General features: G+C 45.0%; 1 protein-coding gene across 33 annotated transcripts in view; it reads left to right on the top strand.

The window, feature by feature from the left end:
* BASP1 (brain abundant membrane attached signal protein 1) overlaps nt 1-15,090 on the top strand; it is a 1,209,505-nt gene that overhangs the window by 884,705 nt on the left and 309,710 nt on the right. Inside the window, exon 1 of one of the 33 annotated variants that reach the window (XM_050794758.1) lies at nt 8,489-8,493. The exons of 31 other annotated variants lie outside the window; for them this stretch is intronic. The gene's annotated coding sequence lies outside the window, so the exon portion shown is untranslated. Of the gene's footprint in view, nt 1-8,488; nt 8,494-10,803; nt 10,808-15,090 lie in introns of those variants that run through there. One more of the 33 variants, XM_050794718.1, reaches the window with a different exon arrangement.

Below are 15,090 nucleotides of genomic sequence, written 5' to 3'. Positions count from 1 at the left end.
AGAAAACAGACGAGAGTGGGGTAGGGGAGGTAGGGGAGTTGGGGGGACACGGGGCAGGGCCAGGGGTTGTGGGAAGAGTAACTGGGTAATACGTTAGGGGTTCCAAATTAGTCACTGGGTTCTTTGAATTAAGCAAGAAAAACCAACCCTGGCAAACTTAAGAGGGGAAATGAATTTACTTTAAAAAATTTATTATTATTTTATTTAGCCAAGTGAGACTCAAGGGGAAATGAATTTACATGTGGCGTATTGGGTAACTTGTAGAATCCAAGAGTAGAAACTTCCTCTTCCAGCACCACGTGGCATTACTTGGTAGCATTTCTTCCCCCATGCACCTCAATAGCCTCGGTATGACCACTAGGCATCCTTTAAAGTTCATATATGGCACTTTGGTAGGCTGTGGTGGGCAGATTACTTTAGGTCAGGAATTCGAGACCAGCCTGGCCAATATGGTGAAACCTCGTTTCTACTAAAAATACAAAATTTAACCGGGCATGGTGGCAGGCGCCTGTAATCCCAAGTACTCAGGAGGCTGAGGCAGGAGAATCGCTAGAACCCGAAGGTGGAGGTTGCAGTGAGCTGAGATAGTGCCATTGCACTACAGCCTGGCAACAGAGTGAGACTCTGTCTCAAAAAAATACATAAAAATAAAATTCATATATGTGCACATATGTCCAAATTAAGGGACATTCTACAAAATGCCTTACTAGTATTCCTCACATTGTCAAGGTCATTGAAAATAAGAAAGGGGCTGGGCACAGTGGCTCACACCTGTAATCCCAGCACTTTGGGAGGCTGAGGCAGGTGTAACACGAGGTCAGGAGATCAAAACCATCCTGGCCAACATGGTGAAACCCCATCTCTACTAAAAATAAAAAATTAGCTGGTTGTGATGGCACGTGCTTGTAGTCCCAGCTACTCAGGAGGCTGAGGCAGGAGAATCACTTGAACCTGGGAGGCAGAGGTTGCAGTGAGCCGAGATCGCGCCATTGCACTCCAGCCTGGCGACAGAGTAAGACTCTGTCAAAAAAAAAAAAAAAAAAAAAAAAAAGAGAAAGAAAGAAAGGAAAGGTAAGGAAGAAGGATCGAGAAACTGTCACATACTAAGGAAGGTAAGGAGACCTGATGACTAAATGTACGGTGGGATCTTGGAACAGAAAAAGGACATTTATGGAAAACTAATGGAATCTGAGTGCAGTCTAGGGATTAGCTCTTGGTGATGTACCCATGTCAGTTTCTCAGTTTTGACAAATGGTCCAAGGAAATGTAGGATGTCAATACAATACAAGGAACTCTCTGTACTATCTTTGCCACTTTTCTGTAAATCAAAAATTGTTCCTCCAAAGAGTGTCCTTAAAGACATTATAAATCAGCTCAGAAGAAGGTAAGGGAAATCCACAAAAGCCCCAAAGGAAGTCAAGGCAAAACCCCAAATAGCAAGTGATTCCCCAGCGAATGAGGAACAGGAACCCAGGTCTCAGTCACTGCTGAGATTCTTGCCTAAAGCAGGAACCCTCAAGGGGCTACACCCTCAGAAATTCACAGCACTGAAAAATCCCCATCTCTTGTCAAACGTCCTGACAAAAAAACTTGTCAATGTAGGCCTTGATTTGGTGTGAAAAGTGGAATCTCCCCTGAGAATTCATAAACTCATAAACAGGAGCACCGTTTATTCTATTTTTGTTTTGTTTTGTTTTTGTTGTGTTTTGAGACAGGGTCTCACTCTGCTGTCCAGGCTGGAGTGCAGTAGTGCAATCACTGCTTACTGCTTACTGCAGCATTGACCTCCTGGGCTCAAGTGATTCTCCCACGTCAGCCTCCCAAGTAGCTGGGACCAGAGGCGTGCACCACTGCACTTGGATTTATTTTTTAATTTTTTGTAGAGACAGGGTCTCCCTATGTTGCCCAGGCTGGCCTCAAAATCCTGGTCTCAAGCAATCTTCCTACCTCGGCCTCCCAAACTGCTGGGATTACAGGCAACAGCCTGTTTTAAAAATCCTGATTTAGAGCTTTAATTTATAGTATCTGTTATGGCCTGAATTATGTCCCCCTCCAAATTCATATGTTTAAGCCTTAACACCTAGTACCTCAAAATGTCACTGGATTTGCAGATAGGGTCTGCAAAGAGATAACGAGGTTACAAAAAGGCTGTTAGGGTAGGCCCCAATCCAATCTGACCGCTGTTCCTATAAGAAGAGGAGATTTGGCCGGGCACAGTGGCTCAAGCCTGTAATCCCTGCACTTTGGGAGGCCAAGACGGGCGGATCACGAGGTCAGGAGATCAATACCATACTGGTTAACCCGGTGAAACCCCGTCTCTACTAAAAAATACAAAAAACTAGCCAGGCGAGGTGGCAGGCGCCTGTAGTCCCAGCTACACTGGAGGCTGAGGCAGGAGAATGGCATAAACCCTGGAGGCGGAGCTTGCAGTGAGCTGAGATCCGGCCACTGCACTCCAGCCTGGGCCATGGAAAAAGAAGAGGAGATTTGGCCAGCCGCGATGGCTCACGCCTGTAATCCCAGCACTTTGGGAGGCTGACGGGGGCGGATCATGAGGTCAGGAGTTTGAGACCAGCCTGACCAACATGGTGAAACCCTGTCTCTACTAAAAATACAAAAATTAGCCGGGTGTGGGGGCGTGCACCTGTAATCCCAGCTACTCAGAAGGCTGAGACAGGAGAATTCCTTGAACCCAGGAGGTAGAGGCTGCAGTGAGCCGAGATCGCACCATTGCACTCCAGCCTGGGCGACAGAGTGACACTCTGTCTCAGGGAAAAAAAGAAGGGGCGGTGATTCGGACACACGAAGAGATGTGACGGATGCTCACACACCAGAGGCCATATGAGGATGCAGTGAGAAGGTGTGCAGTGAGAGCGCAAGCCCCCGAGAGAGACCACAGGAGAAACTAAGCCCACCAACTCCTTGATCTCGGACTTCCAGCCTCCACAACTATGAGAAAATAAACGTCTGTTGTCTACGCCATCCAGTCTGTGGTATTTTGTCATGACAGTCCCAGCAAACTAATATACTACCTGAATGTCCCAGGAAAACCCAAGCAAAAAAAAAAGAAAAAGAAAAAAAAAAAGAAAGCAATAATTTTAAGCACATACCCATAGGTAGAGCCGTCAAACCCTCTGGGGAAGAATTCACCCTCATCCCAACGGCCTGGGGATTCTCAGAGGCATTAACACACAATAAAACAGAAAACTCTAACATCGGGGCTTAAATAGCAGAAGCTTATTCTTCTCTCATTAAAGTAACGTACTGAGCCAGCTAGGGTGGGTGCAGGGGCTTCACGGCTCTTGGGACTGCTGGGTCCTTTATTTTCTCTGAAGCTTACTGGAATGGGTTTAAGAGACATTGGAAGAAGAGGACTGGACAGCATTAAGCGCAGACTTGCTAGGAGTTGGTTAGAAAGGAAACTAGAGAGAAAAGTAAAGACACAAGAAAGGTTATCTTTTAAGAAGGAGAGGCTGGGCGCGGGGTCTCACGCCTGTAATCCCAGCACCTTGGGAGGCTGAGGCAGGAAGATAAGTTGAGGTCAGGAGTTCAAGACAAGCCTGGCCAACATGGTGAAATCCCATCTCTACTAAAAAATACAAAAATTAGCCGGGCGTGTTAGCGTGCACCGTAGTCCCAGCTACTTGGGAGGCTGAGGCACAAGAATCGCTTGAACCGGGAGGTGGAGGTTGCAGTGAGCCGAGATCATGCCACTGCACTCCAGTTTGGGCAACAGAGGGAAACTCTGTCTCAAAAATAAAATAAAATACAATTTTATTATTTCAAAGGGGAACCCATCCATGTTTGGGTGCTTATGGGAATGGACAAGTTGAAAGGGGAAAGTGGGTAGATAGAGAGGAGAAAAGCATGCACGGAGGGATGCCTTTGAGTTGTCAGGAAGAGGAGATTTGGTATCCAGATTGCACAGTGTGTGACCTGACTAGGGAAGAGGACGTCAGAGAGGCAAAGAGCACCCCTAGCTTTGGAGGTGGTGAGAGGTGAAGCCAGCTGGACTTTCTGGGTCGAATGGGGACTTGGAGAACTTTTCTGTCTAGCTAAAGGGTTGTAAATTCAGCAATCAGCACTCTGTGTCTAGCTCAAGGATTGTAAATGCACCAATCAGCACTCTGTCTAGCTAAAGGATTGTAAATGCACCAATCAGCGCTCTGTAAAAATGCACCAATCAGCGCTCTGTGTCTAGCTAAAGGATTGTAAATACACCAATCAGCGTTCTGTAAAAATGCACCATTCAGTGCTCTGTGTCTAGCTAAAAGATTGTAAATGCACCAATCAGCACTCTGCAAAAATGCACCATTCAGCACGCTGTGTCTAGCTAAAGGATTGTAAATGCACCAATCAGCACTCTGTAAAATGGACCAATCAGCACTCTGTAAAATGGACCAATCAGCAGGACATGGGCAGGGCTAAATAAGGGAATAAAAGCTGGCTACCAGAGCCAGCACCAGTAACCCACTCAGGTCCCCTTTCCCTCTGTGGAAGCTTTGTTCTTTCACTCTTCACAATAAACCTTGCTGCTGCTCACTCTTTGGGTCTGCACCATCTTTAAGAGCTATAACACTTGCCACGGAGGTCAGCTTCATTCTTGAAGTCAGTGAGACCCTAACCCACCAGAAGGAAGAAACTCCAGTCACATCTGAAGGAACAAACTCTGGACACACCATCTTTAAAAGCTGTAACCCTCACCTCGAAGGTCCACTGCTTCATTGTCGAAGTCAGCGAGACCAAGAACCCACCAGAAGGAACCAACTCTGGACACAGTGGCACTGGGTGGAAATTGAACAAGGAGCTCCCCTGACTTAAGTCTGAGGGCCTCTCCCTGGTACAGTTGCTTCCAGGGCCTAGGCAGAACCTTAGCAATGCGTTCCTATGGTTTTGAAAGTCTTTCATGAGCTGTTTTCATTGTAATAGATGCACCTTAAGATTGCTGCATCTTTCCAATGTTTACTCTGTTACACTTCCGCCTGCATTCTGGGGGCATTGGAGTAGGCGGGAGGATTCTTGAGACCTGAGTAAGGGGAAGTTTAGTGGTATATTAGTCAGGGTTTTCCAGAGATACAGAACCAACAGGATGTGTATATATAGAAAGAGATTTGATTTAAGGAATTGGCTCACGCAATTGTGGAGGCATAGTTAGTCCAAAATCTGCAGGGTAGACCAGCAGGCTGGAGATCCAGGGAAGAGTTATAGTTCAAATGCTGGCAGAATTCCTTCCTGTTAAGGGGAAGTCAGTTTTTGTTCTAGTAAGGCCTTCAACTGATTGGATGAGGCTCTTCTCCATTATGGAAAGCAATCTGATTTGCCAAAGTCCACTAATTTAAATCAAATCTCATCCAAAAACATCCTCATAGGCACATCCAGAATAATGTTTGACCAAATATCTGGTGGCCCAGCCAAGTGACATATAAAATTAGCCATCAAGGCCGGGTGTGGTGGCTCACACCTGTAATTCCAGCACTTTGGGAGACCAAGGCCATTGGATCACTTGCATCTAGGAGTTTGAGATCAGCCCAGGCAACATAGTGAGATTGTCTTTACAAAAAATACAAAATTAACTGAGTGTGGTGGTGTGCACCTGAGTCTTAGCTACTCAGGAGGCTGAGGCAGGAGGATCACTTGAGCCTGGGAGGTCCAGGCTGCAGTGAGTCGTGGTCAGTCCACTACACTCAGCCTGGGCAACAGAGTAAGACCCTGTCTCAAAAAAAAAAAAAAAAAAAATAGCCATCATTCATAGGATGTATTTTTGTGCTTTGGAGTGTTTTGTTTTTGTGTGTGTTTGTTTATTTATTTATTTATTTGAGATGGAGTCTCACTCTGTCACCCAAACTGGAGTGCAGTGGCACAATCTCAGCTCACTGCAACCTCTGCCTTCTGGATTCAAGTGATTCTCCTGCCTCAGCCTCTGGAGTAGCTGGGATTACAGGCACGTGCCACCACACCCAGCTAATTTTTAATTTAATTTTAATTTTATTTTTATTTTTTATTTTTTTTGAGACGGAGTCTCGCTCTGTCACCCAGGCTGGAGTGCAGTGGCGCAATCTCCACTCACTGCAAGCTCCGCTTCCCAGGTTCACACCATTCTCCTGCCTCAGCCTCCCGTGTAGCTGGGACTACAGGCGCCCGCCACCGTGCCCGGCTAAGTTTTTTTTATGTATTTTTAGTAGAGACGGGGTTTCACCGTGTTAGCCAGGATGGTCTCGATCTCCTGACCTTGTGATCTGCCCGTCTCGGCCTCCCAAAGTGCTGGGATTACAGGTGTGACCCACCGTGCCCGGCCTTTATTTTTATTTTTATTTTTAGTAGAGACGGGGTTTTACCATATTGGCCAGGCTGGTCTCAAACTCCTGACCTCGTGATCCACCTGCCTCGGCCTCCCAAAGTGCTGGGATTACAGGTGTGAGTCACCGTACCCGGCCATGTATTTTTTTTGAAACAGAGTCTTGGCCTGTCACCCAGGCTGAAGTGTAGTGGCATGATCATGGCTCACTTCAGCCTGAACCTCCCAGGCTCAGGCAATCCTCCTGCCTCAGCTTCCCGAGTAGCTGAGACCTCAGGTGCATGCCACCATTCCCAGTTAATTTTTAAATTATGTATAGAAATGAGGTCTCCCTATGTTGCCCAGACTAGCCACGAACTCCTGGGCTCCAGCGATCCTCCCACCTTGGCCTCCCAAAGGGCTAGGATTGCAAACATGAGCCACTGCACCAAACCATTTGTGTTTAAATGAATGCTAGCTGTCTGAGGGTAGTGCTGCAGTGAACATTCCTGCCTAGTGCATGGCTGACTCTGCCAGGAAGGAGACCTGGAGACACATGGCCAGAGATCTTATCACAAAATGTCTATTATGTGAGCCCGAGAGGTTGAAGCTGCCGTGAGCCCTGACTGCGCCACTGCACTCCAGCTTGGGCAACAGAGTGAGACCCTATCTCAAAAAGAAAGGAAGGCCGGTGTGGTGGCTCAAACCTGTAATCCCAGCACTTTGGGTGGCAGGAGTGGGCTGATCACGATGTCAAGAGATCGAGACCATCCGGGCCAACATGGTGAAACCTCGTCTCTACTAAAAATACAGAAATTAGCCGGGCGTGGTGGTGGGCGCCTGTAATCCCAGCCACTGGGGAGGCTAAGGCAGGAGAATTGCTTGAACCCAGGAGGCAGAGGTTGCAATGAGCCGAGTTTGTGCAACTGCACTCCAGCCTGGGGACGGAGGGAGACTCTGTCTCAAAAAAAAAAAATAAGGAAAAACGAAAAAGAAATGTCTGATAAGAGGGAAAAATGAAGTAGGCAAATAAATAGATAGAGGCTGGGCGCGGTGGCTCACACCTGTAATCCCAGCACTTTGGGAGGCCGAGGCTGGCAGATCACAAGGTCAGGAGATCGAGACCGTCCTGGCTAACATGGTGAAACCCCATCTCTACTAAAAAATCAAAAAAAGAAAAAAAAAAGAAAATTAGCCAGGCATGGTGGTGGTAGCCTGTAGTCCCAACTACTCGGGAGGCTGAGGAGAATGGCGTGAACCCGGGAGGCGGAGTTTGCAGTGAGCCGAGCTTGCACCACTGCACTCCAGCCTGGGTGACAGAGCGAGACTCCTGTCTCAAAAAAAAGATAATAAATAAAATTAAAAAATAATAAAGAAAAAGAAATGTTTGTAATCTATGCTGCCCAGCACTGGCAACAGAGGAGAAACTAGGTTTGAAATAAAGCAAGCCTGTGGAAAGTTCTTCCAAATGTGGTAGCTGATACATAAAAGAAATTTAAATGAAGTCTGCCGAAATTTGCTAACAATCTTAAAAATGCACATGACAATTACCATTTATACTTTGTGAAGTAGAGAGAAACACTTTTACACTATCAATAATAAAAATCAAATATCTATTCATCATGCTAGAGGAAAGACTGAATTATCATTCTATTCTCTCTGCAGAATATGTTATTTATCACAGAAAAAGCTGTCTTTCGAAGAAATGATTAAGGAGTATGCGGCCCCCAAAATGTAGGAAAACATTAATATAGATGAGTGTTCATTAATCGTAAGCTTTTTTTTTTTTTTTTTTTTTTTTTTTTTTTTTTTTTTTGAGACGGAGTCTCGCTCTGTCGCCCAGGCTGGAGTGCAGTGGCGCGATCTCGGCTCACTGCAAGCTCCGCCTCCTGGGTTTACGCCATTCTCCTGCCTCAGCCTCCTGAGTAGCTGGGACTACAGGCGCCCGCCACCGCGCCCGGCTAATTTTTTGTATTTTTAGTAGAGATGGGGTTTCACCGTGGTCTCGATCGCTCCTGACCTTGTGATCCGCCCGCCTCGGCCTCCCAAAGTGCTGGGATTACAGGCGTGAGCCACCGCGCCCGGCCAATCGTAAGCTTTTTAAAATTTGTAATTTGTGGTGATTTCTTTATTCATTGTTCACGATACTCCTCTTGATCTGATTTCGTACTTGTAATTGTGTATTACTTTCCATGGAGTCCCCCAAATTGCATGGGGGACTGTGGGTCCTACAAAACCAGGATGCACCCTGCACTGGGCTGGCGGGAAGGCTCCAATGCAGAAGGAGAGAAGCTAGCAGGAGTCATGGAAGCGAGAGAGAGGGATATTTCAAGGGATAATAGTATCTCTGGCTGAAGGGAATGTGCTGGGACTTTAATTTTTCATTTTTCGTTTTTTTATTTTTAATACAGGATCTCACTTTGTCACCCAGGCTGGAGTGCAGTGGCACGATCACAGCTCACTGCAGCCTCAACTTCCCAGGCTCAGGTAGTCCTCCCACCTCAGCCTCCTGAGTAGCTGGAACTACAGGTACGTGCCACCATGCCCGGCTAATTTTTGTATTTTTTGTAGAGACAGGGTTTCACCATGTTGCCCAGGCTGGTCTCAAACTCCTGGACCCAAGCAATCCACCAGCCTCCGCTTCCCAAAGTGCTGGGATTGTAGGAATCAGGCACTGCACTTGACCATGTGATGGAACTTTATATGAAACCCTTCAGATCCACTCTCCTCACAGACAGTGCTGTCAAAATCTCAATCTGCTTTGAGGGAGAGCTTTCAGAGAGTTATAAACAGCTCCAGCTCATGAAAACTTAGGATTTTATATGCAGTCCATCTGCATCGATATCACTAGGGATGGAGTTGCCAGATTTAGCAAATAAAGATTTAGAACTTCCAGTTAAATTTGAATTTCAGATACACAATGAATAATTTTTTAGGATAAGTATGTCTTATGCAACATTAGTATCAAATCTGGCAATGCTACCTGGGAGTTTCTTAAAAATACCTTCCAGCAAGTCACTCAGGTAATTCGTATGCACGTTAAAGTAAATGAACTTGCTCTAGGCTTGAGAAAGTGTTATTTTAGGCACATAAGTCACCGTTCAAAAAGAATCCTGTGAACTATCAAAACTGATCTCTCCATATTTATTTTAAATAATAATACATAGTTATTATTCATGTACAAAAACTGTTGCATATACTTTATTTTTTATTTTTTTACTTAAAAAAAAATAGAGGACCAGACACAGTGGCTGATACCTGTAATCCCAGCACTTTGGGAGGCCGAGGTGGGTGGATCACCCGAGGTCAGGAGTTTGAGACCAGCCTGGCCAACATGATGAAACTCTGTCTCTACTAAAAATACAAAAATTAGCCAGGCGTGGTGACAGGTGCCTATAATCCCAGCTACTTGGGAGGCTGAGGCAGGAGAATCGCTTGAACCCGGGAGGTAGGGTTGCAGTGAGCCGAGATCGCGCCACTGCACTCCAGCCTAGATGACAGAGCAAGACCTAGTCTCGAGAAAAAAAAAAAAAAAAAAAAAAAAAGACAGGGTCTTCCCTGTCTCTATTGTTGCTCAGTATGTTGCCCAGACTGGCCTCAAACTCCTGGCCTCAAGCAAGCCTTCTGCCTCAGCCTCTCAAAGTGCTGGGATTATAGGCATGAGCCACCACACCTGGCCACATATACTCTATAACCAAAACAATGAAATGTTTAACTTTTGGCTCCTTTTGCCTCCCAAGCAGAATGAGGTAGTAGATTAGAGCGAATTGCCGATGAGGCCCTGAAGTAAAGTGATTGTGACCAAAAAATATGACCCAACAGGCTAGGTGGTGTTGCCCTGATTCTCAACTCACTTCTTATAAACTAACTGGTGGTTGTGATACTGCGCGCAAGCCGCCACTGAATGACAATAGAACAGCAACCAGGGCCAGCTCCCTGGCCATGTTGCCTGTGCACGGGCCCAGTTCACAGGGGCCTCACGTTTGAATTTCTTCAGAATTTTATCTTTGAACTTGGATTTTGCAAGTGAAGTCCGATAGGACGATGGAGCATGTGAGCAGAGAAGAAATGCATGATTTGTGTGTATTCAGCCATCCTTACACATAGCATTAATGATGCCTGCTGAGCACAGAATTCTGGTGGACAAGTTCAGTGAGACTCAAAGAGAATACAAGGCAAATGTATTATGCCTACATCTTTTTTTTTTTTTTTTTTTTTTTTGAGACGGAGTCTCGCTCTGTCACCCAGGCTGGAGTGCAGTGGCCGGATCTCAGCTCACTGCAAGCTCCGCCTCCCGGGTTTACGCCATTTTCCGGCCTCAGCCTCCCGAGTAGCTGGGACTACAGGCGCCCGCCACCTCGCCCGGCTAGTTTTTTGTATTTCTTAATAGAGACGGGGTTTCACCGTGTTAGCCAGGATGGTCTCGATCTCCTGACCTCGTGATCCGCCCGTCTCGGCCTCCCAAAGTGCTGGGATTACAGGCTTGAGCCACCGCGCCCGGCCGTATTATGCCTACATCTAAGGGATGCGGGGGTCTGCTCATGGCCTCAAGAGGCCACACTTCCATTCAAATCAAGGCTGCTTCAAATGCCTAAATAAATGTCATTAGATGTTGGAAATATGACAAACCAAGGAGCTCTATCTAGCCTTTCTTATTCATGTTACCTCTCTGTATGAGCCAATCACAGTATCTGTGCTGAAAATGAGGACGTAGGAAGAAAGGGAAAGATGGGGCAGTGCAGGATTCTTTTTCCTTCAGGTCCTTCTTTCCTCATTAGGAAGGTATGGAGTAGTGGTAAAATCTTCCTGCATCAACACATGAAATTAAAAAGGTTGAGTGAGTTTTGTACCGCATTTCTACTGCTCCGTTTTGATACGATGTGACTGTGTCCCCACCCAAATCTCATCTTGAATTATAGCTCCCATAATTCCCACGTGTTGTGGGAGGGACCTGGTGGGAGATAATGGAATCATGGGGGCTGTTTCCCCCATACTGTTCTTGTGGTAGGGAATAAGTCTCGAGAGGTTTGATAATTTTATAAAAGGGAGAAACCCGTTTGCTTGGCTCTCATTCTCTCTTGTCTGCCGCCAGGTAAGAGGTCCCTTTCACCTTCCGCCATGATTGTGAGGCCGCCCCAGTCATGTGGAACTGTGAGTCCATTAAACCTCTTTTTCCTTATAAATTATCCAGTCTCAGGTATGTCTTTATCAGCAGCATGCAAACAAATTAATACACTTTACTTTAAAAAATTTTTAATTACTTTTTAGAAATAGCATCTCACTCTGTCACCCAGGCTGGAGTGCAGTGGTATGATCATAGCTCACTGCAGCCTTGAATTCCTGGACGTAAATGATCTTCCTGCCTCAGCCTCCCTGGTAGCTGGGACTACAGGCACACACCACCATGCCTGGTTAATTTTTAAATTTTTTGTAGAGATAAAATCTCTCTATGTTCTTGCTCAGGCAGGTTTTAAACTCCTGGCCTCAAGCAGTCTTTCCACCTCAGCCTCCCAAAGCGCTGGGATTACGGGGTGAGCCACCGCACCCAGCCCTTCATTGTTCTTGTAAGGACAGAACAAAATACACATGATCCGTGCACAATGAAGTGTGTAGTTTGGTGATTCTGCGTGAGTTAAATGCTCTGACATTTTCTTTTCTTTTCTTTCTTTCTTTCTCCACCTTCCCGGTTCAAGCGATTCTCCTGCCTCAGCCTCTCGAGTAGCTGAGATTACAGGGGCTCACCACCACGCCCAGCTAATTTTTGTATTTTTAGTAGAGGCTCATTACAGGCATGAGCCAAGGCGCCCGGCCTGACATTTTCATTTAAAATGGGCATTGTGCAATATAATATGAATGTTGAGGCCGAGTGTGGTGGCTCATGTCTGTAATTCCAGCACTTTGGAAGACCAAGGTGGGCAGATCACGAGGTCAGGAGATTGAGACCATCCTGGCCAACATGGTGAAACGCTGTCCCTACTAAAAATACAAAAATTAGCCTGGAGTGATGGCTGTGCCTGTAATCCCAGCTACTCGGGAGGCTGAGGCAGGAGAATTGCTTGAACCCAGGAGGTGGAGGTTGCAGTGAGCCAAGATCGCACCATTGCACTCCAGCCTGGCGACAGAGCAAGACTCACTCCATCTCTAAATAAATAAATAAATAAATAAATAAATAAATAAATAAATAAATAAAATGGTGAAATTAATTTAAAAAAAATTTTTTTTTTGAGATGGAGTCTCGCTCTGTTGCCCAGGCTGGAGTGCAGTGGCGCGATCTCGGCTCACTGCAAGCTCCGCCTCCCGGGTTCACGCCATTCTCCTGCCTCAGCCTCCTTAATTTAAATTTTTAATTTTTTTTTTTTTTTTTTTTTTAGCTTGGAATGACATTAAAGAGCAAATAAAAAACATTGTGACAAGTGAAGGGACAGAGTACAGAACAAAAGAAAAAGCTTTTTCTGTGAGTCCTTTTAATGGTACTTCCGCCGCTGCATACGGAACAAGGGGTCACGCGTCTTCATTTTGCACCAGACCCCATAAATTATGTAGCTAGCCCTGACAGCGCCCTTAGTGGTTTTATGTGCAATTAGGGTAGTGGGGGAGGGCCGAGGTAGATTTTGAAGTGCCACAGTGTTATTTTAGGAAGGGAGGAGCCGACTGAGATTTCGTGAAGGAATGCACTTCAGAAAATGAGTACAAAGATGAAAGTGCCGGGGCAGTCAGCCTTTCATTATGCCCTGACTCCTCATTCTCCCACCCAAATGAATGACAGAGATCCTCTACCAAAAAACTCTAAAAGATAGATGTGCAGGCCGTGTCAGATGACTCCTTCAGTAAATATAATATAGCACATAAATACAATTAAATAATTATAAATGAAAACAATAATGATTTTATATCATTGATATTGTTAGATAGCAAAGATTGTACGTATTTTTTTCATCCAAAAAGTCAGCATAGACTTTAGTCTGAAGGACACTGAAGAGGACTTTATTTTGATTAACTGATAAATAAAATAAAAATAAACTCGATTATCATACCCCATCCTTTTAGATTTTTTAACGTAAATATTTTATGAAAGTTTAAGTAAGTCTACAAATATCAGAAATAATAGTCTTGCTCTCCTTTGGGGAATTTTGAAAGTTTCTTTTCTTTAAAGGTACTCTAAAGTACTCTAAAAGTAATATCAGAGTATCTTGGATTAGTGACTTTGAAGGGTTTTTTTCTTTTTCCCTCTTCCTTTTGGAATCCTAAACATGTCCTTACACAGAAGACTTGGAATCCCTAGAGAGAGAAAACAAAAAGAAATGGTGAGATTTCCTGGGCTTCTCTGATGGTCTGCTGCTCCTAATCTATCAATTAAGATAGCCAGGTGACACTAAAGAAGGTAATCAAAATGTGTCTGGTCTTTGCAACCTAAGTCATGTTGAATCAATACCATTTGTTAGGGAGAAATTGCAAAGGCATGCAAACTTACATTTTAAAGGAATTTACAGCCAAAGTCCCCAAGCACTAAGCAACATCTGGAGTATACTGAGCTCTTCGTCATTTCGTTTATCTCATGTAAAAGTTTGACAAGACATAGGTGATCCTTTTAAATGTACTCTTGACCACCAAAATAATTTATTGATTATCCATCTCTATACAATACAAGGGAAAATCGAAAATCTTACATAACATTAAAGACGTTTGTTGAACACTTACTTCCTTTTGTGCAATTTACCTGGATTATCTTTTTTTTTTTTTTTTTTTTTGAGACAGAGTCTTGCTCTGTTGCCCAGGCTGGAGTGCAGTGGCTGAATCTCGGCTCGGCTCACTACAACCTCTGCCTCCTGGGTTCAAGCGATTCTTCTGCCTCAGCCTCCTGAGTAGCTGGAACACAGGCGCCCACCACCACACCCGGCTAATTTTTTTTTTTTTTTTTTGGTAGAGATGGGTTTCGTCATGTTGGCCAGGCTGGTCTCGAATGCCTGACCTTGTGATCTGCCCACCTCGGCCTCCCAAAGTGCTGGGATTACGGGCATGAGCCACCGAGCCCGGCTGCAATTTACCTAGATTATCTACTTTAATCCTCCCCAGAACACTATGAGGGAGGTCCTACTGTTATTCCATTTTACAGATAAGAAATCCAAGTGTTAGATTTTGAGCAATTTGTCCAAACTCACAAAACTCGTAAGTGATAAAGACAGAATTTAGTATACAACTCCCCTCTGCTAAATTTAATTGGCTTTAAAAAAAGTCAGAATTTAAATTTTGACACGTTGATTCTAGAATTCATTGAACTTAATTACTATGCCACACTTGCTCCTCAGAGTGTACTAAAATAACAATTCTCTTAGCTACTATATAGAGATAAAGATTAGAAAAAGAGGCTTCTGGCTAGGTGCAGTGGTTCACACCTGTAATCCCAGTACTTTGGGAGGCTGAGGGGGAGGATTGCCTGAGCTCAGGAGTTGGAGACCAGGCTGGGCAACATGGCAACACCCCATCTCTATAAAGAGTCTTCTACATTAATCTCAACCCCTCCTCTCCTCAAGGATGATTATGCTTGAATACTTTCTTTTTTTTCTTTTTCTTTTTTTTCTTTTTTTCTCTTTTTGTTACCCAGGCTGAAGTGCAATGGCACGATCTTGGCTCACCGTAACCTCTGCCTCCCAGGTTCAAGTGATTCTCCGGCCTCAGCCTCCCAAGTAGCTGGGATTACAGGCGTACACCACCACACCGGCCTAATCTTGTATTTTTAGTAGAGACAGCGTTTCACCAGGGTTGATCAGGCTGGTCTTGAACTCCCGACCTCGAGTGATCTACTCACCTCAGCCTCC

This window comes from Macaca thibetana, chromosome 6 (assembly GCF_024542745.1).
Source record: "Macaca thibetana thibetana isolate TM-01 chromosome 6, ASM2454274v1, whole genome shotgun sequence".
NCBI lineage: Eukaryota > Metazoa > Chordata > Mammalia > Primates > Cercopithecidae > Macaca > Macaca thibetana.
The sequence above is the reverse complement of the archived record's forward strand: the minus strand, read 5'-3'. Positions and strand labels throughout refer to the sequence as shown.